At 51.1% G+C, this 27739-nt stretch overlaps 2 non-coding genes across 2 annotated transcripts; both read right to left on the bottom strand.

Moving 5' to 3' along the window:
* Positions 1–4394: 4394 nt before the first annotated feature.
* Positions 4395–4467, bottom strand: TRNAR-CCU. The gene has a single exon. It is a non-coding gene; the product is annotated as a tRNA-Arg (tRNA).
* Positions 4468–11791: 7324 nt separating this feature from the next.
* Positions 11792–11863, bottom strand: TRNAE-UUC. Its single transcript has one exon. It is a non-coding gene; the product is annotated as a tRNA-Glu (tRNA).
* Between the last annotated feature and the right edge of the window lie 15876 nt (positions 11864–27739).

Here is a 27739-nt window from a genome sequence, read left to right as displayed (position 1 = left end):
ATAAGTGAGTTCTTGCCAGACAGGATGCTACCAAACTAAGTTTCCCTTTCTCTGGAGGTGATGGAATATCAGGACAGGATTGTATTCCTAACAGCCCAATCGCACCTTATTTCAATGTGACTAGTTGGGAATGTGAGGATGTGACCATACACTTCCCAGCTCATGGCTGCCTTTGCTGCTTAGCCGAAGAACCAGGCCTCAGACTGTCACAGTAAGAGAAGGGCATTACACAGACAGACAGTGATTTTTTATTCTTTCTTTTATATCTTTATAACTAGCTAAGTGAAAAAAATACACCTAAATTCTTAAAGTACAGGCCTTTGCAAACAGGCTGAATCTCTGTATCCTAACAGTCCTCAAGGTCAGGCAGCCTCTGGGTAAGGGGGTGGGGACTCAGATCCTTCCGCTGGCCAATTCTACCAGGGTCGTGTATAAACCAGGGAAGTTCCCCACAATAGCCAGACCAGATGCCCCCTGTACACTTGTGCTCTGTCCTCATTGCTTCTCTCTCCCTTCCCCTCATCTCTGCTGCTCCCCCTCTGGGCTTTCTCAGCACCTGGCCCCACAGCACTTCCTGGCAGCCAGAGACTGCGTGTCCTAGGCCTGCTCCTGCGCTATCTGCACCTGCAGATGTGGCCTTCCTCCTGATTGCTAAGGAAAGGAACCTTCCCAGGAAATGGCCACAGCTTCTGGGAATCCCTGTGTGGCTGTGAACAGAGTTTGGCTCCTGGCACACAAGGCAACTTAAAAGCTGAGCACCCAGACAGGGGCTTGAACCCTGGACCCTCAGATTAAGAGCCTGATGCTCTACCAACTGAACTACCTCAGCTCGGTAGGAAACATCTTCACCATTCACCACAAGAGTGATTATCCCAGTGTGCAGGCAAGAGTGAGCAGGCAGGCAAAAGAGAGGCAAAAAAAGTCCCAGGAACCCCTCCTCTTTTTCTGCACAGCCACTGCCTGTCAGCAGGATTCCTCCTCCTCCTCAGGGAGACTAAATCTCTGTGCCTAGACAGCCGGTCCATCCGCTGCACCTCAATCCCCCAGGCCCGAGCCTCCCTGCCAAAGCCCCGCACCTGGCCCCATACAATTAAGTCTCACGTGTCGCTGGGAACTTAACTTCTTGTGCCCAGAGCGTCTCGGCCCCCTCAGCAGATGACCTGAGAAACACAGTGTCCGGCTTTTCCAAAGAAGAGCTTAGACCCCCTCATCATGTGGCCTAAAGGATAAGGCATCTCCCTGTGGATCGGATGATTCAGGATTTGAGTCCCCTTGTGGTTGTGCTCACTTTGTGCTGCAAGTCCTGCTCCCTTCAGGGCTGGAACCTCTTCTTGGCCGCTCAGGCCAATGCTCTGGCTTCAGCTAGAGCCCCAGGAAGGAGTTGGGGGTTGGGTGTCACAATGGCTGGGGCATGAGCCCCAGGTGCTTCCAGTCTCGCCTTTGCCCTTCCTGACTTGCCAAAAAAATGGGTGGCTCCACTGCCAAAGTGAGCACCTGGAGTGGGAACCATAAGAGGCTCCACCAGGGGGCTGGCCCTGCTTTCCTACCCTCTTCTGATGTTGGCCACAGAGCATCAGCAGCCGCCCTGCATGCTGGCCTGTGGGTGGCCTTCAGTGGGGGTTCAGCACAGCAGGGAGCAGGCTGGCCCTGTGGCTGTCTGCTGGCCACACATAGGCATGGTCCTCTCCTCCTCTTGCCCTGACCTCCGCTGCTTATAAGCCTTCCCTTGGAGCTGTCAGCACCAGCCGCCTCTGCTCTAGGTGCCCAGAGGAGGAGAGGTGCCGGGCTCCCACCTGCCCAGCCCTGCTTCCTTCAAGCACAGTGGCAAGTGCCAGACTTGTGGGCACCAGGTGAAGCCGTGAGAATCCCAACCCTCAGGTGTCAGTTCTAGAGCCCTGACCCATCCAGCAGGAGGGGAAAAATTGCTCTTGCAGAGCTGGAGACAGGGAAGTGGAGCAGTGTGAGCTCCAGGGCTTTACCACAAGGTCCCGCTGAGATTTGAACTCAGATTGCAGGACTACAGAGTCCTGAGTACTGCCTGTTACACCATGGGACCAGCTTGTGCTGCCTTTTCTGGCCATCAGTGACCATCATGGGGCCGGCTCCTGTAAGGGACTGTTTGCCCCTTACTAAAACTTAGTGTGGGGGGGGGGGTTTGGTTGGCTAGTTCCCAGTCCCAACAGAAGGGGGAAGGGTCAATGGGAAATCCGGACCCTGAGACTGACAGTCCCCTGGGCAATGGGGAGAGGCCAAAGCTCCAAGTTAGCCGCACTGACAGGCCAGGCAGTGTAATGAGGGAGTCACCAGGCCAGGGGGTCCCATCCTCCGTGGGAGCTGGAACTGCCTGGGCCAGAGTGGGGCGGAGCTAAGGAGAGAGCAGGAGCCGGAGAAGAGCCAGGGAGCAGAGCTGCACAGGTGTAGTGCCAGAAACTGCTCCCTGTAGGACTTTGCTACCTGCAGCAGTTACTGAGACCTGAGGTTGTTCTTATTTGCTGACTTGTCCTAATTGGCTAAAACTTGACAGTGGTTGGGGATGGAAGCATAAAGGCTTCGTCCTCCAAACGACCCTGCCTGGTGTCCATCTGTATCTATTACCTCTTAATACCGGATTGTAAACAATAGAGTGAAGTCATTTAAACATCATTTATTTTGCAGCTTCATTTACTGTGCTAACAATGTAGCATCCTGACACTGATACTTCTGCCCACGTGCCCTGTGGGTTGGATTCATTTTAGTGGGATGTGGGACATGTGGAGGATAATTTAAACTCTTAATTTCCTTAGGGTTTCCCTGCAATATACTGCTCTGCTGGTGCAATTTCTGACCATTGCACGTCTATTGTATTTATTACAATAGCACAAGTAAGTCACACAAGTGACATAGTCTAGGGGCTTGGCTACACTTGCAAGTTAGAGCCCATTAAAGCAGCCCCGGGCGCCCTAACTCCTGAGGTGTCCACACTCACAAGGCACATGGAGCACCTGGGCTGTGCAGCTGGACCGCTCCCGGTAATCCACCTCCATGAGAAGCATAAAGCTCGCTGAGCCCTGCTGAAACGCCCTGGCATCAGTGTGGACGACGTGTTGCATCACTGCACTGTGATTGCCCTCAGGAAATGTCCCATAATCCCCTGAAGTCAAGTGCCCACTCTGGTCATTGTTTTGAAATCGGCTGCAGGCATGCGGATATCCCCTTTCAAAGCTCCGTTTCTGACAGCCGGCTACTTATCTGCTCCGGGACAAAGCAACCATTAGTGTGGAATGCTGCTGCTGTTGTGAGTGTGTATGAGGGGAGGTGGGGGTCTGCTGCTGTCCGAACACACAAGACAGCATGCTGACACACTCTCAGCCCCCCAAACACACTGTCACTTCCGCCACGTACACACAACACACTCCCTGTCACACTCCAACCCCGTCCCCCATTTGAAAAGCACGTTGCAGCCACTTGCACACTGGGATAGCTACCACACTGCACTGCTCTCTGTGGCATTGCCAGAGCTGCTAATGTGGCCACTCCAGTGCGCTTGCAGCTGTCAGTGTGAACACACGGCAGCGGTTTCCCTGCTGTGGTTTAACTCCCAGCGCTCTACCTCTGAAAGTGTAGCCAAGCCCTAAATTTCCCAAATGAACCGAACTCAGTAACTGCCCTCCACCACCACATGCAGGGAGTAGGGGCACCGTGGAGCACACTCCGCACTTACTGGCTCAGCCTTGTGCATGCTGGGGTGGCCACCTCCCCATTGATGAGACCTGGTCCCACCATCTCCGCGGAGCTCCAGTCTGCGCTGCTGCCATCCCTGTCTGTGTTGTCTTCTCTAGCACAGAGCAGTCTTCTAGACTGGAAGGTGAGCACTGGCCGCATGCCATGTAGCCGTGTTGTCTCGAAGGGCGAAAGCAGGAGGAATGGTGCCTTCATAGCCCACCTAATATTCCATAACATAGTTAAGGAAAATATTTCTCAATGAATTCTCAGTAAAAGATCAGTAGCAGCCAGTGTCCGCATCAGTCTATGAGCATTGGTATTTTCTTGAAATTTGTCAGACCAACCTAACACCTAACACACATTTGAAGTTCTTCTTTTCACACTGCTGCTCATTCTCAGGTTCTGCTTTGTCTCCAGACAGATCCATTCTCTTTCAGGACAGCCTTGCTCTTTCTGTCTGTGTCACTCACTGAGGTGTCGGAGTAAACACTCCCCTTCCTTCTATTCTCAGACAAACACTAGTATTAAGTGTTTCCTACTGATGGGTCTAGAAAGCATTTGTCAAGTGGAAGATGCTGTTTCTGGGGGATTGCTCCCAAGATCCAGTACTTTGGATTCAAACGTCTCCCAGTTTCCTTGGGGAAAATAACACCAAGGCTTTGTTGCAATATACAAGAAGGAAGGAATTTTTCCACCCCAGATGGGACTTGAACCCACAATCTCTGGCTTAGGAAGCCAATGCCTTATCCATTAGGCCACTGGGGCCCTGAAAAACAGTAAAAAGAAGGATGGAAATTCCCTCTCAGGATTGCACATTCCTCACATTCACTCAGAAGCCAAATACCCATTTAATGGCCTTACAGAAACGTCTGCATCCCCTGGCAGCGAGGCAACTGGGCAGGTGGCTGACAGAGCTGAGCACCACCTTTCTGCCAGCCATCTTTAGAGAAGAACCTCTGAGTGGCAGTAGGATAATTAGGGGGCGAATCCGGGGCTGGAAGGGGGGTTAGGTCGGCCTGTAAGGAGTAACCAGGTGGGGCAGACCCAGGGGGAGGCTGTGGGCTGCTGGTCGGTTGTTGGGATCCGAGCTCTAGTTCAAAGCTGCACAGTGACCTGACACCCAGGGTTATAGGGCTGACATAGTGACCCCCTTACTGGCCTCAGTGACCCCCAAACCCTTGTTACTAAGGGCATTGAGGAGTCTCTGTCCATTAATAACTTCTGGGAGCTCCATCAGCCGCCTCCTGCCTCACAGGTAAGACTCTTGGTGCTGTGCCAGCCGCCCCCTCGCTTGCAGGCCCAGTGTAAGAAGCAGGAGGCGCAGTGCTGGCAGAAGAGGGTTTTGATTATTCGACCTCTGTGTTATGGGCACAGGATGCTTCCACTCAGTAGCACAGCTGGGGGGAGCAGGGGGAGCAGCTAAGGGCGTCGGGTTCCTCTGGTGGGGGTGTGGAGCAGCTGTTCGTTTTCCTGTTCGCACTCCTCTGCGGTGTGAAAATCGGGGAGGGGAGGCAGAAGCCCCACGTCCCTCCCGAAATGGCGCCCAGTGGGGGAAGCCAGGACAACAGAGGGGGGCGGCAAGTGGTGGCCAGACTCTCACCGCCAGGGTCTAGTCTAGCTCAGGGTCCAGCTCAACTTCCTCCCCGCACCACTGGCCCCCAGTCCCCTTCCACCACCAGGTCAACCCAGGCACTAGGGCAGGAACGGGGTGAGGCAGCAAGTCAAGCTGAGCAAGGCAGGCAAAAGCGAGTCTTGTCTTCATGGGCCGCTCCCAATGACGTCCTTTTTGTGTGCAACTGCTGCAAAAACCTCCAGGACAGAGAAGCAACAGGCCAAAATACTGCCACCCAGCTCCCAAAGTAGCTCAGTTGGGAGAGCGTTAGACTGAAGATCTAAAGGTCCCTGGTTGAATCTCAGGCTTTGGCAGGTCCTTTGAGCCTTCTTTGTGCAGGGACAGCTTGTCCTCTGGGGCAGCAGCAGCAACTTTACCTGAGGCAGGTACCTGTTTTTGAGCTGGGCTTCTCCCCCTAGTTGGCCCCCCTGATCTATAAGGATGGGAGACGGGAGCTGTCTTTCCCATGTGACTTATTTGTTGACCCAAAATGGCAGGAACAGAGTGAGGCAGGACGGCCCTCATCCTCTTTTCCATATACAACCGGGGGTGGGGGTGGGGGTAAACTCTGGGAAGTTGCATAGTCAACCTGTGGAACTCCTTGCCAGAGGCTGTTGTGAAGGCCAAGAGTATAACAGGGTTCAAAAAAAGAACTAGATAAATGAACAGAGGACAGGTCCATCAAGGGCTATTAGCCAGGGTGGGCAGGGATGGTGCCTGTAGCCTCTGTTTGCCAGAAGCTGGGAATGGGTGGCAGGGGATGGATCACTTGATGATTCCCTGCTCTGTTCATTCCCTCTGGGGCACCTGGCACTGGCCGCTGTCAGAAGACAGGAGGATACTGGGCTAGATGGACTTTGCGTCTGAACCAACCTGGCCGTTCTTATGTCTCCCTTGGCGCAGCAGTGACACCCAATGGCATAATGCACAGTGTGTATCTGCCTTCTAGGAGCAGTGACATGCACGGACCAGTCACGGTAATGCACAGAGTGTGTTTCCCACCAATCTGGGTAATGCACAGAGCATGTTTCCCATGGAGCAGCAGTGACACCCAGTGACCAGCAGGTGGCATCAGACTCTTCTCGTTTGGTGGGGGACTGAGGTGGGCTAGACAAAAAAAATTGGAGGGGCTGTGCCCCCCCATCACCTGGCCCCACCCTTCACGGGGGCCATGCCTCCCATGCCTCTGCTCCTTCTCACTTAAAGGCCAGGCTCATCTCCTCTCCCCCTGGCCAGGGTTTAGAGCAATACAACCTTTATTAAAATAAAATAGTAAACAGGGTTTACTTTAAATAATCTAAATCTGTCCAAATTTTAGTATTAAATACAAAATTTTTAAAGAGCCGATCAATAACCAAAGCCAAAATAAAAAATTGAAACCAAAAAGAATGCTTAATTTAAAACCCAAACACTAAGAAAAACTGTTTTTAAAAATAAAAACTAACAAATACCATAAATTAATAATTTCAACATTTTATCAAAAAGGTGTGCTACAGCAGGATGATAAAATAACATAAAATAAATAAGCCTGACCACTAAAACCTCCTATAAAGGAATCGAATCCTTGAATACTGGCCAAATCTGTATAAAATATGCAGAACTATGTCAAAACTGGTGTTGCAGGTCAGCCATTCAAATCCAGAAAATGTCAATTAAAAGCTCCATTCCAACTTAAAAAAACAAAACAACCCAATAAACCCAAAGAGTCACAGCCTGAAACAAACCTACACAGAAGCAAAATTAAACCTGTGCCAACATTGGAACAAATGATGTAAATTTCTAATTCTAACTTCTTGTTTCTCCCAGGAGGAAAGTGTTTTGCACCCCAGTAACCAGGCTGTCACTGCAGCTTTCCTTTCACTAAATAAGATTTTTACCAAATATAATTTGCCCTCAGTTTTCTCTATGAGAAATTGAAATTGTATCTTTGTACTAATATCCCAAGTGTGCAAGTCCATCGCCTCAGAGCAGCCCCACCCCCTGAGCCCAGGGGAGAATCCCAACTGGTTTGTGCATTTGTAACCCTGGGGCCTGAAGCTGATGCGAGAAAGGGAAGTGAGCGATCTTGGAGCTTTCCGATACCATCTGCTGGGAGCAGAGGGAATTGACTGAGCGACGTCCTGGCTAATTTTCACCTTGTTCTCTGCCAGCAGGCTCAAGGGCGACTTGACCATGGCAGCACCCTATGTACATTTTGGAGCCATTGGGGTGAAATGTGAGTACTTTTGGGGTTGGGACCCACATGAGAAGGGACGTGGACAAACTGGAGAGAGTCCAGCACAGGGCAATCAAAATGATTAGGGGGTTGGGGCACATGACTTATGAGGACCTACAGGCCATATCCTGAATGTTAACCTAAGGCAAAGTGAGCATCTCTATAGTGTGACCTTTTACTCAGAAAGGAAAATTGACCTTTATCTTGTTACTTAAATAGAGAAGTACCCACGCCTGTCTAAGACCTTTACCTAGACCAATCGACAATGGAGAATGGCATAAGGGGTTTTTCAGTGTTGTACCCACAGAATTAACAGGTACACCAAAAGGGAACTTATGTGCATATGTACATGTCATCAACACGCACAAACATACTAGCCTATGAAGTAAGCGTACCCTAATGTTTTGTGGGTAAGGAATGAAATTTGGGCATAGGAGGAAGGATTTCCGGCGCTTGTGCCCTATAAAAGAGGTAACCCACCTCGCTAGAGCACATCGCTCTGTCATTCTGACTTACTTCCTCCACTCTCTATCTACTATCAGTAGGCTGTACTTGTTCTTAAACTTTAAGTTTCAAAGTAACTCGGCTAAGCTCGGTTTCCCTAAGTTTTTATTCTTTGTTTATTAGGATTTGATTTTAAGTTTAACTTAGTCAAGTAAACCCTAAGTAACATTAGCTTTTTCTAAGCACTGCATCTTTCACTCAAGAATTGAGAAACCTGAACTGCAAGGCTGGTCCTGTGTCTCTTATCACCAGGTTATCAAGGAAGGGTGTGAGTATATTAACCAAAACTTTGTTGCATATAATGCCATATGTATCTTTTGAATAGCAGTAATGCAACTGTAACTTTATAACTCAATTAAATTAAATAAAATGTAAGCTAATAAATTACATTTTCATCATATTTTCCAAATTAATATTATTAGTACACCCTAAATCAGGCTACATGGGACAGAGAGTTGGAGTGCAGGGGGATGAGAGCACTGGCTAGGGGGTGCAGGCTTTGTGGTGGGGTTGGAATGAGCGGTTCAGGGGGCAGTAGAGTGCTCAACGTTAGGGTAGAGAATTGGGCTGTGAGGGCTCTGGAACAAGGCCAGGAAAAAGAGAATTGAGGCACGCAGGGCCGTCCTTAGGATTTATGGTGCCCTAGGCGAGATTATTAAACTGGTGCCCCTGTGCCTGATCTGCTCTTAGCAACAGAAATATAAGCTTACACTATTGGAAAACTTGCCACATTCACGGTATTAAAACCAGTTTAACTTAATGAAGCACAATGTAATGCTGATGCACTAGCACTAAAGAAGTAGCACTATAGAAAAAATTCTGATTTGACAGAATGATGCAAATAATATAATTTTTTTAATTTGTCAAAATTGTATTGGAAATTTATATGAAGAGGTATTGAAACAAAGATGTTTTTTAATTAAAAGCAATCTTTCTGGCTTTTTTGGCTGCAAAATCAGTTTAATAAGCTGGGTTTCCAAACAGTGGGAAAATATAACCCTAGTTTTACTGCTAGGTAAAGCACAAAGTGACCAAAATGAAATCAGCACAGCATCATCTCATCTAGATTAAGGTCGCACAGAAATGTTACAGAAGTCCTATTGTGCCTTATTATTGTTTGGAAAGACATTAGCAATAGCAGCACATTCATATGATAAAATACATGATAAATCACTGCCTCTAAAGTTCCATCAAAAACTGACATTTTCACAGCTCTAGCATGAGCTGCTGTACAGATTCTTCACAAGGAAGTGTCCGTGGCCTTTTTAACTCATATTAACTATGTATTTACTTTATGAAAGTTGGAGAAAACATTGTGAAAACGTAAAACATTGGCTGCCCAACTTCTGGGCTGGCAAAAGCTATACTGACTCACAGGAAAAAAAAAAATCAGGAGAATCTTAGTACAACATATGGTCAGTCTATACCAGGGGTCAGCAACCTTTCAGAAGTGGTGTGCCAAGTTCACTGTAATTTAAGGTTTCTCGTGCCAGTAATACATTTTAACGTTTGTAGAAGGTCTCTCTCTATGTGTATATTATATAAATAAACTATTGTTATTATCTGAGGTCCTACTCAGGCCACTGCCAGCTGAGTAAATGGAACCCCAGACCGGCAGTGGGCTGAGCGGGGCTGGTGGCTGGAACCCTAGACAAGGATCCCAGGCCCTGCTCAGCCCGCTGCTGGTCTGGGGTTCTGACCACCAACTCCTGCCAGCCAGGATCCCGGCCGCCAACCCCCCTCAGCCTGCTACCAGCCTGGGGTTCTGCTCACCCAGGCTGGCAGGAGGCAGAGTGGGGCCGGCGGCTGGGCTCCTGACTGGCAAGAGGCCGGCAGCTGGAACCCCGGAGTAGCAGTAGGCTGAGTGCTGCCGGCACCCCAGACTGGCAGCAGACCGAGCCACTCAACCCTCCACCGGCCCTGCTCAGCCCGCCTCCAGCCCACTCAGCCCGCTGCCGGCTGAGTGAATGGAACCCCAGGCTGACAGCAGGTTGAGTGGTTCAGCCGGCCTGCTCAGCCCGCTGCCAGCCTGGGGTTCCTTGGGGGGTCCCCAGGCCAGCAGCAGGTGCTGAGTGGGGCCGACGGCCGGTATCCCAGCTGGCAATAGGGCAGCAGCTGGAACCCCAGAGCAGTGATGGGCTGAGCCGCTCAGCCTGCCGCTGCGTACCATCAAAAATCAGCTCACCTGCCACCTTTGGGACGTGTGCCGTAGGTTGCCGACCCCTGCTTTATACACTAGTAAGGAGATGAGCATATTACAGTTGTTGGAGGGCTCTTATCAGGAGTAATAGGCTATAGGAAAGTCAGTCGACATTTTTTGTTTCTCTGATGAAAACTGGCCCACTCCCTGCTTCAAACCAAACCTGTCACTAATAATTGTCAACAACTTAATTTTCTGTTTTTGGCTAAGATATTGATTTTTTTTTAAAAAAAATATTGAAATTGGATTCAGGATTGTTAGCAAGAATTTTTGGCAAACAAAGTTGTTAAATGACAATCTAAATGGCAACACAGTACTGCTTTCATGCTTGGCTCACCCCCAGCCTGCTGGTCCAACAGCTGCAGTAGTAGACCCCAAAATCCACCTCTTGGGGTGCAGAATAGCAACAGCAGCAGCAAACCCTCAGGTCCAATCACACGCCAATGGGCACCACCACCAGCCTTACGGACCGTGGTGAAGTTAGCCCAGCATCTGATCTCAGGGACAGGTCACCCATGGAGCCACAGCAGCTCATCCTGCCCTGTGCAGCTCCCCCCCGGATGAGATGGATCGGTGGCAGCTGCCAGCCCGGGGGGAGGCGCTCCCCAGCTAGGGTGACCAGATCCAGATGTCCTGATTTTATAGGGCCAGTCCCGATATTTGGGGCTTTGTCTTATATAGGCACCAATTACCCCCACCTAGAGTGACCAGACAGCAAGTGTGAAAAATCAGGACAGGGGGTGGGGGTGGGGGTAAAAGGAGCCTATATAAGAAAAAGACCCCAAAATTGGGCCTGGCCCTATAAAATAGGGATATCTGCTCACCCTACCCCAACCCCCTGTCCTGATTTTTCACACATCTGGCTAACCCCATCCCAGCCCCGTGTGACATTCCAATCCTGGCTCACTGCCCAGGAAGTGAGTTACTTTCACTGTCATTCCTCAGCAGGCAGCCAGCCAGCCTCCTCCCCCACACCTACCCCCCAGCACCTCACCCAACCCAGCCCTGATGGAGGGGAGGGAGGAGAGAGAGAGGGATCCTCCTGAGGAGGAGGGAGAAAGGAGGGGGTGCTCCATGGGGCAGGGGGGGAGAAGAATGGATGTTATGGGGGACAACAGAGGATACTGGTTCCAGAGCTGCAGAGCCTGCCTCACCTCACCTCAGCCAGAAGGAAAGAGTCACACTCACAGGTGAGCTCCTTCCCCAACCCCTCCCCTTCCCAGAGACCCCAGCAGCCAATCCCCTCCCTCAGACTGTGCTGCATTTGGCTCTCTCTAGGACCCAGCAGCCTGTTTTTACATGCTCCACTGCTTCCCATCTGTCTGGCCTGGGCTCCCGGCAGAGCGGTGCCCCCAGACCTAGTGGTGCCCTAGGCGGCTGCCTATTCTGCCTATGCCTAAGGACGGCCCTGCACCCCAGGGACCTGCTTGCTGCTCTGGTGCCTGGAGCCAGCCCTGCCATGGAGACACTGGGAAGATGGGGGAAATCAGGCAAAACTATGGATTCGTTTACATTTCAAGTGAAGAATAACTGAAGCATTTTTGGTTTAAAGTCACTTTTCCCTGACTGGGAATTGAACCCAGGCCTTGGCAGTGAAAGTGCCAAATCCTAACCACTAGACCACCAGGGAGCTGATGTCATTTTTCTTCTCTCTTATGCTACACTTTCTTAGGCTACTTTCTATCCACTTTCTGTAATTGCTCCATTGTCCATTCCCTGAGGGGCTGGGAGCAGAAAGTGCAGGAATCCCTGTACTCAGGGTCACAACCTGAGCCCAACCCAAGCCACTGAAACAAACTCAAATCATGCTTCCTCCAGCAGGATCACAGAGCCACACAAAAAAACCCATGAGGAACAATCCTCCTCTGCCTTCATTTACCCCATCGCAACCCTCTCAGCAGCTGACTCTTGCAGGAAGGACACTGAGCTGATAGGAGCTCTGGCACAGAGACCAAGGGAGGGGTGTTGCTCCCCCTGGGTGTGAGCTGATCACATTCTGACTCCGTGTAACAGGGCTCTGAGCTTTGCCATCTTGTGAGTTCTGAGTGCTGAGCCCCCCGGACCCTTCTGCTGGGAGCATGGGGATTGCACAACAGCTGCAAGCCCTTTTCCCGTCTCCTTGTCCTCCTCGGCTTCCCCAGACCTTCCCCACAAATGGTTGTATCAGATGATGGAGGGATCTACGGACCTGCAGGTTTCCCTCACCCACCTCTTAAGGCAAACAGTGATTCCCTTCTCTGACACTCCTGGGTCAGGCTTCTTTTGAGTTTTTCCTCAGGGGACCTGATTCCCTGTGAAAATGTGTGTGTGGGGGGAACTGGCTTGTCTACCCCCTCTCTGGGAGCTGAGAAGCTTTTTCAGACTCTCCCCCACTAGATGAGTCCAACAGCACCTCCCACTGGTGGGAGAATCCTAAATTCCACCCTCCCCGCTGGTTACTCTGACCAGCTGATGGCGGCAGCATGTTAAATCAACCCCAGCTCTCTGGGCTAGAGAGCAGCATCTAACCAGCCTTGTGACAGCTCCGGTTTGCTCGCTGGAGACATAATGAACCAGGAAAGAAGGCAAATGTCAGACAGGGAACCTCAGCTCCGCAAATAAATGCCCTCAGGGCTCCTTCTACACTGTGACTGGGCACTTTACTGACTTCAAATCCGGCCAGCCCAGTTGGTAGAGCATGAGACTCTTAATCCTACCAGCATGAGTTTAAGCCCCATATTGGGCAGCAGCAACAGCTCTTAGGTGTCACTCTTCTGCTTATAGTCACAGCCCAAAATGAAATAAATTCTCTGTCCGCTCTACAATCTAAGGCAGATCAGGTTCCTTCCTCTCTGAGCTTCAGTAAAACATGAAGTAAGAACAAATAGAATTTTCTCCTCTTCCATTCTACCCCAGGCAAGAAGAGGGGATAATAACCATTTAATGGATGACTGCAGAGAGAAAAGTTTGGTCTTTATAAATAGGACAATGATCAATTGTTCTCCATGTCCACTGACGGTAGGACAAGAAGTAATGGGCTTAATCTGCAGCCAGGGAGATTCACGTTAGATGTTGGGAACAGCTTTCTAACTCTGAGTGTAGTTAAGCTCTGGAATAGGCTCCCAAGGGAGTCTGTGGAGTCTCTGTCCTCGGAGGTTTTTAAGAACAGGTTGAACAAACCTCTGTCAAGGATACTCTCCATATACTTGGTCCCATAGACAACCTGCTCTGGCTCTGGTTCCCTCCTTCTGCTCCCTGCCTGGGCCGGCTGCTGTGGGCACTTGATCCCACATGGCCCTGACGTATCGTCTCTGCTTGGCCCTGCCTCAGCAGACAGGGCTGGATTTCATGACCTCTCCAGGGCCCTTGCAGCCGTACAGCTCTGTAATTCGATGCCATCGCAATATAATATAAACAACAAGAAAAGTGGAAACACCCCAATCTAACATCTAACAATTCAGCATGAACTGACATTTCACAGCACAAAGTGACAATACGTAGGAGTGCAAAGCCCGACAATTCAGCACAACACAAATGAACGCCCCATGGGGCAAAATGACACACTGCAAAAGAGCTCAGCTCAAACCAATGCAACACAAGCCAGTGCAAAAGGGCACCAAGAACTTATGTTTTTTGGATGAGTCAAGAAAAGGGAGTAGCATTGTCCCCCTCGGGCAGCCCCTGTTCAATTCCAGGTCAGAAAGCAAAACTCTTCTGCAAGAATATCCAAAAAATGTTGTGTTTCACTTCACTTCATAAGTACAGTTGTGTGGCAATTAAATGATGACTCTAAAGTTTCATAAAAGTGTGGGAAATACGAACGTATCTGAGAAAATGGCTTGGAATAAAGGAAGAAAAAAAGTGATCAGTCGAGAGAACAGGCCCTGTTTCCCCCTGGTTTGGAGCTTCTCTCACAACTACTGGAATAGCAAAGCTAAGCAAATGGGGTTCTAGTGTTGCAAAGGAGATTGAAGTGAGGCCATTTTCTCCAGATAGAATTAAATGGTAAAATGTCAGGAGTGGGATTTGAAACCACATCTCTATGCAGGGACCAGAACACCCAAGGGACTGGAAAAAAATGAGTCTTATAACTAGCACGTTAGATCAGTCCACCATCCTGATACTACAAATAATATGATTTATGAACCCTAGTTTTCATTAATAGTTGATTAACTCTTTAGGGAGGTCGAGACGGCACATCTCTTTCAACTCCTAGAGACCTTCTACAGCACAGCTGATTTTTAGACACACTCACCCGGACCTAAAGTTACACGTTTCCTGCTCCATGAGTTCTGCGGTGTTGTAATCTTCCTGCTCATGTTTTAAGTGAACAAAAGGTGGGTGCTGGCATTCTGAGACAGTAATGGTGAACCTCAAAATCCTGCCCTGGGGGCCAGACAGTTAAGCAACCAGCACCCACAACCTCTACCATGACAGCATCCTGTCTGGGAACAACTCACAGGTCAATAGCTGGGGTGTGAAATCCTCATTTCTGTGTTGTTCTATCACTGTAGTCCCCACTTTCCTATTGCTTGTCTGTATAATCTCTGTCTGGTTCTGTGATTGTTTCTGTCTGCTGTATAATTAAATTGTTGGGTGTAAACCAATTAAGGTGGTGGGGTATAATTGGTTAGATAATCATCTTATAATATGTTAGGATTGGTTAGTTACATTTCAGTAAAATGATTGGCTAAGGTATAGCTAAGCAGAACTCAAGTTTTACTATATAGTCTGCAGTCAGTCAGGAAGTAAGGGGGGAATGGGGGTAGAGGAATTAGAATTATGTTTTGCTAAGGGGGGGGATAGGAACAGGGAAGGGGAACAGGGACACAGGCAATGCTCTGTGGTGTCAGAGCTTGGAAGGGGGATACTGAGGAAGGAAATTGGAATCATTGCTTGCTGGAAGTTTACCCCAATAAACATTGAATTGTTTGCACCTTTGAGCTTCGTGCATTGCTGCTCTCTGGTCACGCGAGAAGGACCAGGGAATGGGAGGGTGATGGGCTAAACCTTCTAACAAGTACGTCTTTCAGGGTGTGAAAAACCCCAGAACCAGTATAATTAAGCTGACCTAAGCCATGGTTAGATAGTGCTAAATGAAAGGAAAGATTGTTCTGTGAATGTAGCTATTACAGGGATGGAAAACCCCTCCCCTCGCTGTAGCAACTGTCTACTCCACAGTGCTACAGGAGTATTTTAAGTGTGGACAGCCTCAGAATGAGACCAGATCTTGCTCCATGCATGCTCAGGCACTAAGACAACAGCAATGACAACACACTAATGCATCCGTAGTTGGCAGGATTAAAACCTGCATGGGGAGACCCCAACAGTAGCATAAACAAAGAGCCGAGCCAATATCTCCCTGGCAGGGATGCAGGTGGCCATTTCCCCTCTGTCTGACCGTCGCCATTGCAGAAGAGAAGGGTTCACTGGAATCGAATGCCCTGGCTCAGACCAGAGACACAGGGAGGTTTTGCTGTTCATGGATCTGTGCAAATGAAATTGTGTCTCTGTGTGAAATTGAGGCGGGAAATGAAACGTCCACATGGTCGCCTAATGCCCTAAGGAATGTGGGTGAGGGACTCTGGCTGAGAAATTATTTAACAGGAATTTGTATCCATGTATTGCCCTGATTAAAAGCTATGGCTAAAAGGCAGTCACTGTTGTTAATAGTTGAACCTGCGTGGAGACACCTGAGTGGGTATCAAGTCCATTGCCTTAACCAGGGATAGTCGATTATTTTATCAAGATCCAAATTTCTTGGTCAAGGTCCAGTCAATGTCTAGACACCAGAGAAAATAATACACTGATGATAATAAGAAGTATATAGAAAGATTTTGCAGTCACTACGGGCATAACTATGATGATTGTTTCGTGTTTCACTCTTAATATCTGGCACCACCACTGCCTTTCCCTTTAGTCTTGTAGTTAACAAAGGGTAAAACTAAACATCACTTCAGATACAAGGGAGTGTTTGTGTTCATTCCTGCGAGCTACACAGGGGTTTGATGTAGCTGCTTTCAGTCCTCTGGCTCTGCTGGGATAAGTAACATTTCAGGGTGTTACTGAACTGAAGGAGGGAGATCACTTTTTGACAGGTTACGCCTCCTCTTAAGGGTGTTTGTCTGGCTGGCAGCCCTGGTTTCCAGGTCTCTCCTGAGGGAAGAAAGTTTCTGTGCAAAATACTAAAACTTTTAACAGAGAGGAGGGAAAGGCCATGGCCACATGATGGGGCCAGTATGTACGACAACATGGTTCTTCCATGTGTGATGACTCTGAACACTGACTGATCTCCACTCCCTTGGATTTGAAGAGATGTTTAGTTGTGCACTTGGGAACCTATAAGGCTGAAGCAATGTTATGGATGGTGACACTACGATTGAAGGGTTTTTTAATGTTGTAGAAATTGTTAAAAACACTGAGCTTAAACTGGAACTGCCTGTTATTAAAGGCTGGTTTCCCCACGTCAGTTCCATAAGCTCTGCTAGAAACACCCTGGTTCTCTTCTGCCTCAGTGGGAACTAGAGGGAATCGTCCCCTGCTGCCCTTGGCTCCAGGCTGGTTTTTCTGGGCAGGGGACGTGGAATTGATTTGTTTGCTGTTGAGAAGGGAGCCAGGCCAGTTCTCAGGGAACGAGAACTCCCAGCATCTTCCCAGCCCAGCCCAGGCTGCTGCCCTGTCCCAGCCTCTGTTCCCCTGGGGGCCCTGCGTGTTTGACTCTAGAGCAGGCCGGGAGCAGCAGCTGAGGCAGAGGACAGCCTGGGCCGGGCAGATAAGAAGGAGTTTAGCCAGCAAAAAAGGTAAAATGGCAGTGGAGTATTACCTTGGACTTGACGGCATTTCTCCATTGGTCTGTCTGCTTGGGGGCAGGGACAATAACACATCCTGCTGCATTCGTTATTTCGAAGGACAGTTTAGGATTTTCATTCTCACACACTGTGACAAAGCAGGATCAACCTTTGCCGTAAACTAAACGAGCTGCTCACAGATTCTGGGAGCCACAATGAGCATTTGGGTGAGAGCTCAGACCTGCCCCTGTCCCAGAGGGAGGGGGTCATCTGTGTGGGGACTGGACCACTGACCTACCCGCTCCTAACTCCCAAACTTTCAGTAACTCTATTATCGGTGCCTGTGAGTGTTATTTAAACCGTAAGGAAAACCACACTGGGCTAGACCAAAGACCCAGCTAGCTCTGAATCTTGTCTTCTGACAGTAGCCAATAACAACAACCAGGCACCACTGGGAGTTGAACCCAGGATCTCTTGTTTACAAAGCAGATGCTTTAGCCAGCTAAGCCATGGTGTCTGTGGGTGACTAAAACACACTGTCTGCCCACACCTGTCTCCCTGCCATCGCTACCAGGGCCTGACAAGCTCTGCTTGTCTTTGGATTCTCCAAAGCAGAGGAGCAGGTGACATTTTCCTTCCAAGCTGTGTGTGAGTAAATCTTTGGCCATGTCTGCACTACAAAGTTGTTTCAGCAGAATTATATTGCTCAGGTGTGTGAAAAACACACAACTCTCTCTCAGTCGGCAGCTTGTGGCTGGTGCACACACTGCAATGCCACGTCTGGCGACAAAACTGCCCTGTTTTGCTGACAAAATAAAATGACTTCGATGAGAGGTCTAGAGCTTTTTGCAGCAAACTTAAAGTAACAGAGTAAATGCTGCTGTTCATTATACCACCATAACTGGCCTTCCCCAGTATCCCACAATGCCCGCCGTGAACTCACCTGCCCTGCATTCCTGCTACAGAGCCATTGGCCCCTCCCCTTTCATCGCTCTGGGAAGTTCTGACAGCTGAGCCTGCTGCTCTGCTCTGGCAGCCAGGAGCAAATCACTGCCGTGGATGCTGCTCTCTCCCGCACTGCGAACACAGAGCAGGGTGCTGGGAACTTCCTGACAGTATAGCGGGGCCACTGGCATCCAAACTGTGATTTCCCAGTTCACCCCTTCCCTCGAGGAGGCTCTTACCTTCTAAACAGGGACTTCTGTTTTCTAGTAAAATCACTAAAAGGGAAGGAGAAAACTCGAAAGAGGTTCCTCCTGGCGCTCACGGCCGTGAACCCGAATACTCTCTCAGTCCTCAAAGAGAGACCTGGAGAAGGAGACTTGCTGAAGCAAAGCCACAGGGGTCTCTGAGGTTTCCCTGGCCCCTGGCCCCTCGCCCCTGTCCTGCCTGGCTGATGTCAGCATCTCTCTGTGAGGTCACCACCTCCCCACCACCTTTGACCAATAGTCTGAGGTCCTGCAAAAGGCCTTTGTGATGTCACTGCCACACCCCTCTCTTGCTGTGCTAATGTCCTGCCCCTGGCCAGGCACTGTGGAGGTTTGAGCTACTCCCTGTGGTTCACCCCACTCAAGAAGTGTTTGTTCTAGGCAGCAAGCCGGCTAGACAGGAAAACATCAGACGCTGCTCCCAATGCTACACTCAGTTTTTCAGAAATTAGTCGACTTTAAGCCCAGAAGAGACCACTAGAGCATCTTATTTGACCCCCTGCATATCACAGGCCTCCTCTATGACCCAAGAGCTACTTTTGGGGAAACACATTCCAGAAAGGCGTCTAGTCTTCATTAAATGACATCAGGAGATGGAGAATCCACCACTTTCCCTAGAAGACATTTTTCTCCAGCCCTCAGAACATTTGGTGGCTCTTTGCTATTGAATGAGCTGAACCTGTTTAGCTTATCAAAAGAAGATTGAAAGGTGATTTCACTGAAGTGTTGAAAGGCCTTAAGGGAGGAAAAATATTGGGTATGAAAGGGCTCTTTAATCTAGCAGAGAAAGGCATAACAAGACCCAATGGTTGGAAGGTGAAAAGAGACAAATTCATATTACAACTAAGGCACAAATATTCAACAGCGAGGATGATTCACCACAGGAACAAGCTCCCAAGGAATGTGGTGGATTCTAATTCTAATTCCTTATAAATATTCTGTGTGTGTGTGTGTGTGTGTGCAGGGAAGGAACATGCTATATGCCCAGAGGACTTTATTCCTCCAGCCTGCAAGGACAGAGGGGATGTCAAGGAGTTGCTCCTTCAATCCCCCCCACAGAAAGGCCCTTCTTAGGAAAGGCAAAATCCTGGAGAGAAAGAATAACACTGAACAAGACTCCAGAGAGACAGATTTTTATAATCACAGTGAGAAGTTTTTCACCTGACCAGGGACTTGAACCCTCAGATTAAAAGTCTGATGTTCTGCCAACTGAGCTAGTCAGGCTCACATCCGAAAAACACAAGTATATGCAGAGTATCCTCGACAGAGGTTTGTTCAACCTGTTCTTAAAAGCCTCTGAGGACAGAGACTCCACAGACGCCCTTGGGAGCCTATTCCAGAGCTTAACTACACTCAGAGTCTGACATTGGTGAAGTAGGAGGCTGAGAAAAACAACACTGGCTGTCAGAAAAAAACAGTCCTCCCTGGTCCTTTAAGCAGTAGGTTCTGCTGTCTTTACAGCCATGACCTGCGTTCAATTCCCCCTAAAAACCAGAAGTTTTTCAATGAAAATCTCCATTCATTTCGCATTTGAAATGGAAAGGCAAAGAGGGCTTCTTGTCCTTATCAACAAGGCAAAGAATGGCTTTTTTCTCAGTAAATATTTTTAAAAGGCACTGACTCGACCTGAAGATCTCATTTCATTTGTATTTACAATGCAATGATTCTCTCTAGGATAGACAGAAATTCTTCAGCTAGACTCGCATTCCACAGGAATACGAGAAGCGATTGTGTCTAACACCTGCCTTTTTTTGGACAACAGTGATGTCCAAGTTTTCCATGGACATTTTCCTTCCAGCACCTCAGGCCCCATCCAACAATACAAGAAACTGAAATGCACAGAAAGTTTCTCACCATAGGATTCACTGACCAGGCTGGGGGAAAAGTTTTGCCAGAACACTTGGTTATAATATCCCTCCCTGACCTTAAATGGAAAGCAACGGTGTTAGAGAAATAAGCCAATACAAGCCTGTTAGCAAGACTAGGCCCTTAGCATAAGTAGAATCAAGGCCTTAAAATGCAAGTAGAGAGAAAAGCCTGTGTCAGCTATTATCAGTTTATGCTTGATCTGTGTTAGTTCATGCTTATCAGTTAGCCTACGCTTGGCATGACATACATGCAGCTGTCTTCTCATGCTCATAGCCAAGAGTAGTTCGCTTAATGGGTCACCTTCTCATGCGTGAAGCCAAAAGTAGTTAGTATGTTAGTATAGTAGGTCAAAGGGGATATCTTATGTCTTCCTTACAATGATAAATGTATCCGCACAGCTGCACCCTTATCATGATGGATGTATCCGTGACAGTTAAGCATATCTTGTTCCTTTTTGATTGATATATGTATTCTATGTACTCCAATATTCCCTATAGATGCATTTACAGGACCCATAAGGTCAGTCAAGTAACGTAAATAAGACGTCAACAAAGTTGTTTGTTTCGGGGTATAAAGGTAAGCCCATCCGGCCATGTAAGGTGTGTCTCTCTCGGGCATTAGCCGGGACGAGAACACCCGTTCAGCTGATCGATCAATAAAGCTAATGGTACTCGCCTTCCTGGTCTTCCGGGCCTCCTTGGTGAGGTAAGCTCCGGGGGGAAAACGAGCCCTTTTGGCTAACACTGCCTGGCCTGTCAGTGTGGCTAACTTGGAGCTTTGGCCTCTCCCCATTGCCCCAGGGGACTGTCAGTCTCAGGAGCCTGATTTCCCATTGGCCCTTCCCCCTTCTATTGGTGCTGGGAACTAGCCAACCAACCCCCGACTAAGTTTTAGAAGAGGCCAACAGTCCCTTACATGAGCCAGTCCTGTGAGGGTCACCACTATACAGAGAAAGCAGCACAAGCTGGTCCCATGGTGTAATGAGCAGTACTCAGGACTCTGACTCCTGCAATCTGAGTTCAAATCTCAGGGGGACCTTATGTTGGCTTGTGGTAAAGCCCTGGAAGTCACAGTGCTCAATTTCCTTGTCTCCAGCTGTGCAAGAGCAAATCTTTCCCCTTCTGCTGGGTGACTCACCCACTGGAGCCAGGTCTTGGGTTGTGATGGCCAAAATTGGTTGGGACTCTAGAACTTGTTACCCTGATGCCTGTGGTTTGACCAGGTGCTTGGGATTCTTGCTGATTCACATGAGGCCCACAAGTTTGTCCATTTTGCTTGCAGACACATGTTACCTCTTGTCCACCTGGCACTTGAAGGAAGGAGGGCCAGGGCCAGGCTTCATAGTCAGGGCTAGGCAGGAGGGAGGCAGAGACTGGAGCCCAGCCCCTCTCCTCCTCTGGGCACCTAGAGCAGAGGCAGCTGGTGCTGACAGCTCCAAGGGAAGGCTTAAAAGCTACAGAGCAACTGAGGGTGGGGCCAGAGGAGGAGAGGACCATGCCTATGCATGGCCAGCAGACGGCCACAAAGACACCCAGCCAGCCTGCTCCCTGCTATGCCAAACCCCCACTGAAGACGTGCTTAATCCACTTGCTGATCAGGAGGAAAACTTGTCAAAATCTGTGTGCGAGGAGAACCTGCTTGGCTCGGAAGGAGCGAGGAAAAAGAGCCAGTAAAAAAAAATAACTTGTGAGGGAGCAAGCGAAAAGAACGTGAAAGGCAGAGAAAGAAATAAAGGGAGAGAAAAAACATTAGAAAAAGAAGGAAAGAAAGCAAGAGCGTGAAAGGTAGAGGGGAAAAAAGAAAGCAAGAACATACAAGCTAGAGAAGGAAAGGAATGAAAAAGAATGAATGAACCACAAGCGCTAGTTGAAGCTGGAATGGGACAGTCAGAGAAAGGACAGACTGACCTGTTAAGCAAGGTTGCACCCCAGATTCTCCATGTTGGGGGCACAGGCCTCCCATTTCCATCCTGGCCCTGCTTGGGGGGACCATCCATAGGTGCCTATTGGCACCCCCATGCTCTGAGGAGGGGGCAAGCCCCCCATACCCGCCCCTCCCCAATCATGACTCCCTTCCTGCACGCTCCTGGGAATGGGGGAAGGGGGGGAAGGGGGGGAAGGCGTGTGCTGAGCAGCACCGTGGGTGTCTCTCTCTGGGGCGAAGGAAGAGGATATTTTTTGTACCAGAAGGAAAGAGCAGGGGGCGGGGGCGTTTGTGGAGCCGGGACGCACACCAGAGAGAGAAACTGAACGCAGCCCAGCGTGAGCCCAGTGCCAGTTGGAGCTGAGATGAACCTGGAGGACCATCTCCAGAACCTACCTTGATGGTGCCGTCCATCACCACTCCCACACTGAGCTCCCCACCTAGACCTCCCTGGACGAGGTGAGGTGGTGCATTGGCAAAGGGGGCTGTTTGAGTGGGACTGTGTGTGTGTGTGTGTGTGGTGTGTATCTAATTTTGGGAAGTGACGTCACAAACTGCTGGGGCTGGTTTCCTATTGGTGTGACCGATTTTTGCAAAGCTCCCCCCCTCCCCATCTTCTTTTGGCACTAGGGCTTTCTGCGCTGCCGTTGACAAGGACAGTAGCACAAGGGGCTCAGGGCGGAGAATCGGGGAGCCAGGGGTGGGAGAAATGGTGCAAGGGGGGGATGTCACAAGGATAAGAATCACATTTAGCCCTTGCACGGCAATGGTGGTGCACTCACGCACTGCCATAGCTTCTAGTATCATGATTATTTATCTGTACAACAGCAGCACCTACAGAGACCGGGGCAAAATCAAACCCCGCTTGTGCCAGGGGCTGCACAGACACAAAGACAGTCCCTGCCCCAGCTGAGATCAGGCCCCTTTGGGCCAGGCGCTGCCCAGACACAGCGAGAGACAGGCCATGCCCCAGAGAGTTTACAGGATCCATACCCAAAAAGTGCAAGGAGAAACTGAGGCCCAGGGTCAAACAGCAGCACTGAGAGTAGAACCCAGGAGTCCTGGCTCCTCCTGCTCTAACCACTAGACCCCACTCTGCTCCCAGAGTTGGGGACAGAACCCAGGAGTCCTGGCTCCCTAAAAGGGGGGGGAGTGGGGTCTAGTGGTTAGAGGAAAGGAAGATGGGTGTCAGGACTCCTAGGTTCCAGTCCCAGCGCTGGGGTTAGATTGGAGTCTCGTACCTTAGCACAGGTGGGGCTGGGAGCCAGGACTCCTGGGTTCTTCCCATCCCCCCCTCCGCCCGAACCATCTTGCACAGCAGGAGGGGGCTGGGCAGAAAGTGGTGATAGGGTGAAAACTACCAAGAAATGCAAATCCTCGAAGGAGCCTGTGTCAGGAACCATGGCCCCCTTACCACCTCTAACCCCCCCTTGGCTGGCACTGGATTGTGCCCCCTGTGCCCCCAATCCACCCCCTGCAAGCCCTGGGGGGCAGGGAATAGCCATGCTGCTGGGCCCCCCATCCAACTGAAATATTCAGTGTTGCAGTGACCCAAGGTGTGTGCACAGAATGGGGATGGTGGGTGGGTGTATACATTGATTTTTGCATGTGTTTGTGGGGTTTTTTGCAAGCGTTTTGTTTGTGGGTGGGTGATTATAGCTGTGGGGGTTGTGTTTGAGGCTGTGCAGGTGTGTTGGTGTTGGCTGGATTTGTGTGGGTGTTTGTGTATATTTGTAATTGTGTGTGTGGGTGGGTGGGTGGATGCATATATGTGTTTGTGTATGTTTGCTTAATTGCAAACATACACAAACACATATATGCATCCACCCACCCACCCACACAATTACAAATATACACAGTGTGTTTCTGTGGGTATGAATTACCCAATTACACAGTGTGTTTCTGTGGGTATGAATGCTCTGCTGCCCGCTGCCGGTGCAACAACTGTTTCTCTGTATGTCACAGCCCCCATACTGTTGACCCTGGTGGTGATTTCCCCATCTTACAAGGGCTGGCTGGCCTGACACTTCTCCCCTCTGCGGAGTGTGGCAGGGGCTGCAGCTCACCCCCTGTGGGGCAGGAGTACCAAAGTGTGGGGCACTGGGCTCCGATGCACCTGGAGAGCAGCTCAGATGAGGTGGGGCAGGGCGTGTGGTGTCCGTTCTGCGTTGCCTGGTACTGGGCTGTTCCACAATGCCCAGCCACACCGCACAGCGCATCCCGAGAGGGAGCAGGGGGGCGAAGCAGACGATCCAGCACGAGGGGGGAGAGGATGTGTGGTTGGGGGGAGGAAAGGCCTTGGGCCACACTGGGGGAGTGCAGAGCGGGGGTGACACCCCAGAAACTTGCAGCAAAGGGATGGACAGGTGGGGTGGGTGGATAGAAGAGGCAGCAGGACTAAAATCTAAAAGGGGAGTGTGGGGTCTAGTGGTCAGAGTGGTGGGGGGGAGGGGGCTGGTGGTCAGAATTCCTGGGTTCTATCTCCAGCCCTGGGAGGGGAGTGGGGTCCAGTGGTTAGCGTGTGTGTTGGGGGGGAGCCAGGACTCCTGGGTTCTCTCCCTGGCTCTGACTCTCTCTTGTGCAATCCCTCGGCAGTTACTCAACTCGCCAGCGTGTGGGAGCGAGGGGCTGGGGCCGGGTTGCGACACGACCCAAAGTCCCGTACTGCCCCTTTGTTACCCGACCCGGGGCAGGGTGGGGGATGGCCTGGGAGACCCGCTAAGAAAGGCGCTTCTGGTGGGTTTGTGTGTGGGTCACACTGCCCCCTGCTGGATAGACCCCCCTCTAGGTCAGACCCTGGGAGCCCAGCCCCCTCTGTCGCCACGGCTATGTCTATTGGTCTCCTGGAAAGGTCCATTCTCATGGGTAGCTGTCCAGTGGCAGTGAGTTCCACAGGCCTCGGCACAGGCTGTGTGGGGCAGGAGGTCCTTGTGTTGGGAGCAGTGGGAATGAACTGTGTGCGGTTGTGTCTCTGAGCACAATTGTGAATATTCTGGTGTGTGTGTGATTGTGAGTGTGGCTGGGGGTGTGATTGTTTCTCTCTTTGGGGGTTGGACTAGCATGCCCCTCTGGGTGTGTTGTGTGGGAGTGTTCTTGGGATTGTGTGAGTCCCTTTGTGCGTCAATGCCAACACACACACAAACACACACAGACAGAGCGGGGCTCAGCCCCACGAGCAGAGGACAGCAGGGACACACAATTTCCCATCACGACCCGGCACAGTGCTGGTGCCCCCACACGGGGGTGGGCAGTGACCAGGCAGGGGGGGCAGATGTGCTGGATTCAGAAGGAAGCACTTTGGGAAAATCAGTCACGGCCCTTAGCAGAGCTGGGACACAGACCCAGTGACCCCTGCACCACCCTGGGAGGGGAGTGGAGTCTAGTGGTCAGAGCAGGGAGGGGGCTGGGCACCAGGACCCCTGGGTTCTATCCCTGGCCCTGGGAGTGGAGGGGGTCAGGACCATGGGGGTCTAGAGCAGGGGTACTGGGAGCCAGGACTCCTGGGTTCCATAGGGGAGACTGTTTTTTCCTGGGCTCCCCTCCCTAGAGATCCCAGCCCAGCCCCCTAGTGGAGAGTGAGTGGGAGCGCTGGAAGTTGCTCTCCCACTTCAGAAACATGATTCAAACCTCCCCTCCCCCAATTGGCTGTGACATCATGGAACCCCCCCCCTCCCCACGGCAAACAGTAGAAGGCCCGCCCACCGGAGAAGGAGGGCTCTAGTTGCACCCACAAGCCCAGTTATGGTTGGAAAGAAACGCCACACAACCCCCTGCTAGGACAGGATCTCCTGCTCCCACCAGTTTCCTTATCACCATGAGCTGCTCCCCGCCAGGCACCACACCCCATTCACACGCCTTTGGTCACTACCTAGCTCAGTGGCAATCACTGCCCCGAAGTGACTCCGGTGCAGGCACCCACAGCACGAACTCCCCACACCGGATTCTGTCCACACGCAGAGAATTCTCTCCGCCGGGCTCCTTCGGTTCCTCTCGCTGCTCTGCGTCCTGCCGCCAGACACTGCTCATCTGCATAGCCCCGCCCATGGACACGTGACACCTTCTGGTTTTGGTCGCCAGTGAATGAGTTGCCTGCGGGGAGTGAACACGTCACCGCACGTCACAGCCCCAGCGCACGTCACAGCCGCTGGGCGGGGATTGTCAGTGAGCCCCACGCTGGGGGCGGGGCTTCAGGGAGAGACCCAGCCCCATAGACAGCCTGGGGCAGGGAGCTATTGGGGGAAGGGATGGGGAGAAGGGGGAGGAGACCCAGCCCCATAGACCTGCAGGGGCAGAGGATCTTGGAGTCAGGAGAGGAGAGGGGGTTAGCAGAGACCCAGCCTGGGGTGCAGGGGAAATGGGGTGGGGTGGAGGGAGACATGTGGGGTGGGGGTGGGAGTGTGAAACGTGGGTCCAGGGAATCTGAGTCACTCCCAGGACATCATGTGCAGAGGAGAGCACAGGGGCAGGGAGAGAGCCCCAGCCCTAGCCCCACAGAGCCCCAGAGGGATATTGGGGGCAGGGGAGGGGATGGAGGGGGAGCGACCCAGCCCCACAGACCCCGAGGGGCTGTGGGATATGGGGGGGTAGGAGAGGGGATGGCAGAGGAGACACCCATCTCCATAGACCCCAGAGGCAGGAAATGAGGGGAGAAGGGGGGAGGGAGGGATCCAGCCCTATAGACCTGTAGGGGCAGGGAGATATTGGGGGCAGGAGGGGAGAAGGGGGATTGGCAGAGACCCAGCCCGGGGTGCAGGGGAAATGGGCTGGTTTGGAAGGAACTGGGGAGGAGAAGAGACACAGGGCAGGACACATGTTGGGACAGGGAAACTGACTCACTCCGAATACATGCGGAGCAGGGCAGGGCGGAGGCAGATCATGCTGGTCCCAGGGTAATTTTGGGGGGTTCTGATTCCCCACTCAGCCGGGGGGCTCCCCTCTGGGCTGAGGAGCCCTGGGGTGGGGCGGGTGCAGGGGTGTGTGTGTGTGTGCACAGGGACAGAGGGAAACTGCTCCACACTCTAGCCTGGGCAGCCGCCCATTTTCTTTGGGTGTTTCTCTGCTTCTCGCCAGCTGGGGAAAAGCCTCTTGGGGTAAAATCTCCTGCCCCATTGCCAAAGTGAGCACCTGGAGTACGAATGGTCAGAGGCCCCACTATGGGGGCTGGCCCTGCTTTCCTACCATCTTGTGATGTTGGCCACAGAGCATCAGCAGCCGCCCTGCATGCTGGTGACCTTCAGTGGGGGTTTGGCCTGGCAGGGAGCAGCCTGGCTGGGTGTTTTTGTGCCTGTCTGCTGGCCACACATAGGCATGGTCCTGCCCTTGGTTGCTCTGTGGCTTTTAAGCCTTCCCTTGGAGCCGTCAGCACCAGCCGCCTCTGCTCCAGGTGCCCAGAGGAGGAGAGGTGCTGGGCTCCAGCCTGGGAAGCCTGGCCCTGGCCCTGCTTCCTTTAAATGCCATGTGGGCAAGAGGAAGAGCTGCAGCTACAGGGACCAAAATTGTGGACATCAGGTGAAGCAGCGAGAAACCCAACCATCAGGTCAACCCGCAGGAATCTCTAGCCAGACGGTTAAGTTCTAGGACCCCACCCTCTAGCGGCCCAGCTGGACCAGAGACCCATCTCCAGTGGGCACCAGTGACCCAGGAGGAGGAGAAAAAAACATCCACTCTAGTTCAGCCAGGGAGAGAGTAACAAAGCACATGGCGCTCCAAAGCTTTGCAGCAAACCACTGTACCTGCCAG

The sequence above is a fragment of the Mauremys reevesii genome, linkage group 12 (genome assembly GCF_016161935.1).
Source record: "Mauremys reevesii isolate NIE-2019 linkage group 12, ASM1616193v1, whole genome shotgun sequence".
Taxonomy (NCBI): Eukaryota; Metazoa; Chordata; order Testudines; family Geoemydidae; genus Mauremys; species Mauremys reevesii.
Note: the sequence above shows the minus strand (reverse complement) of the source record. Positions and strands in the feature narration are given on the sequence as shown.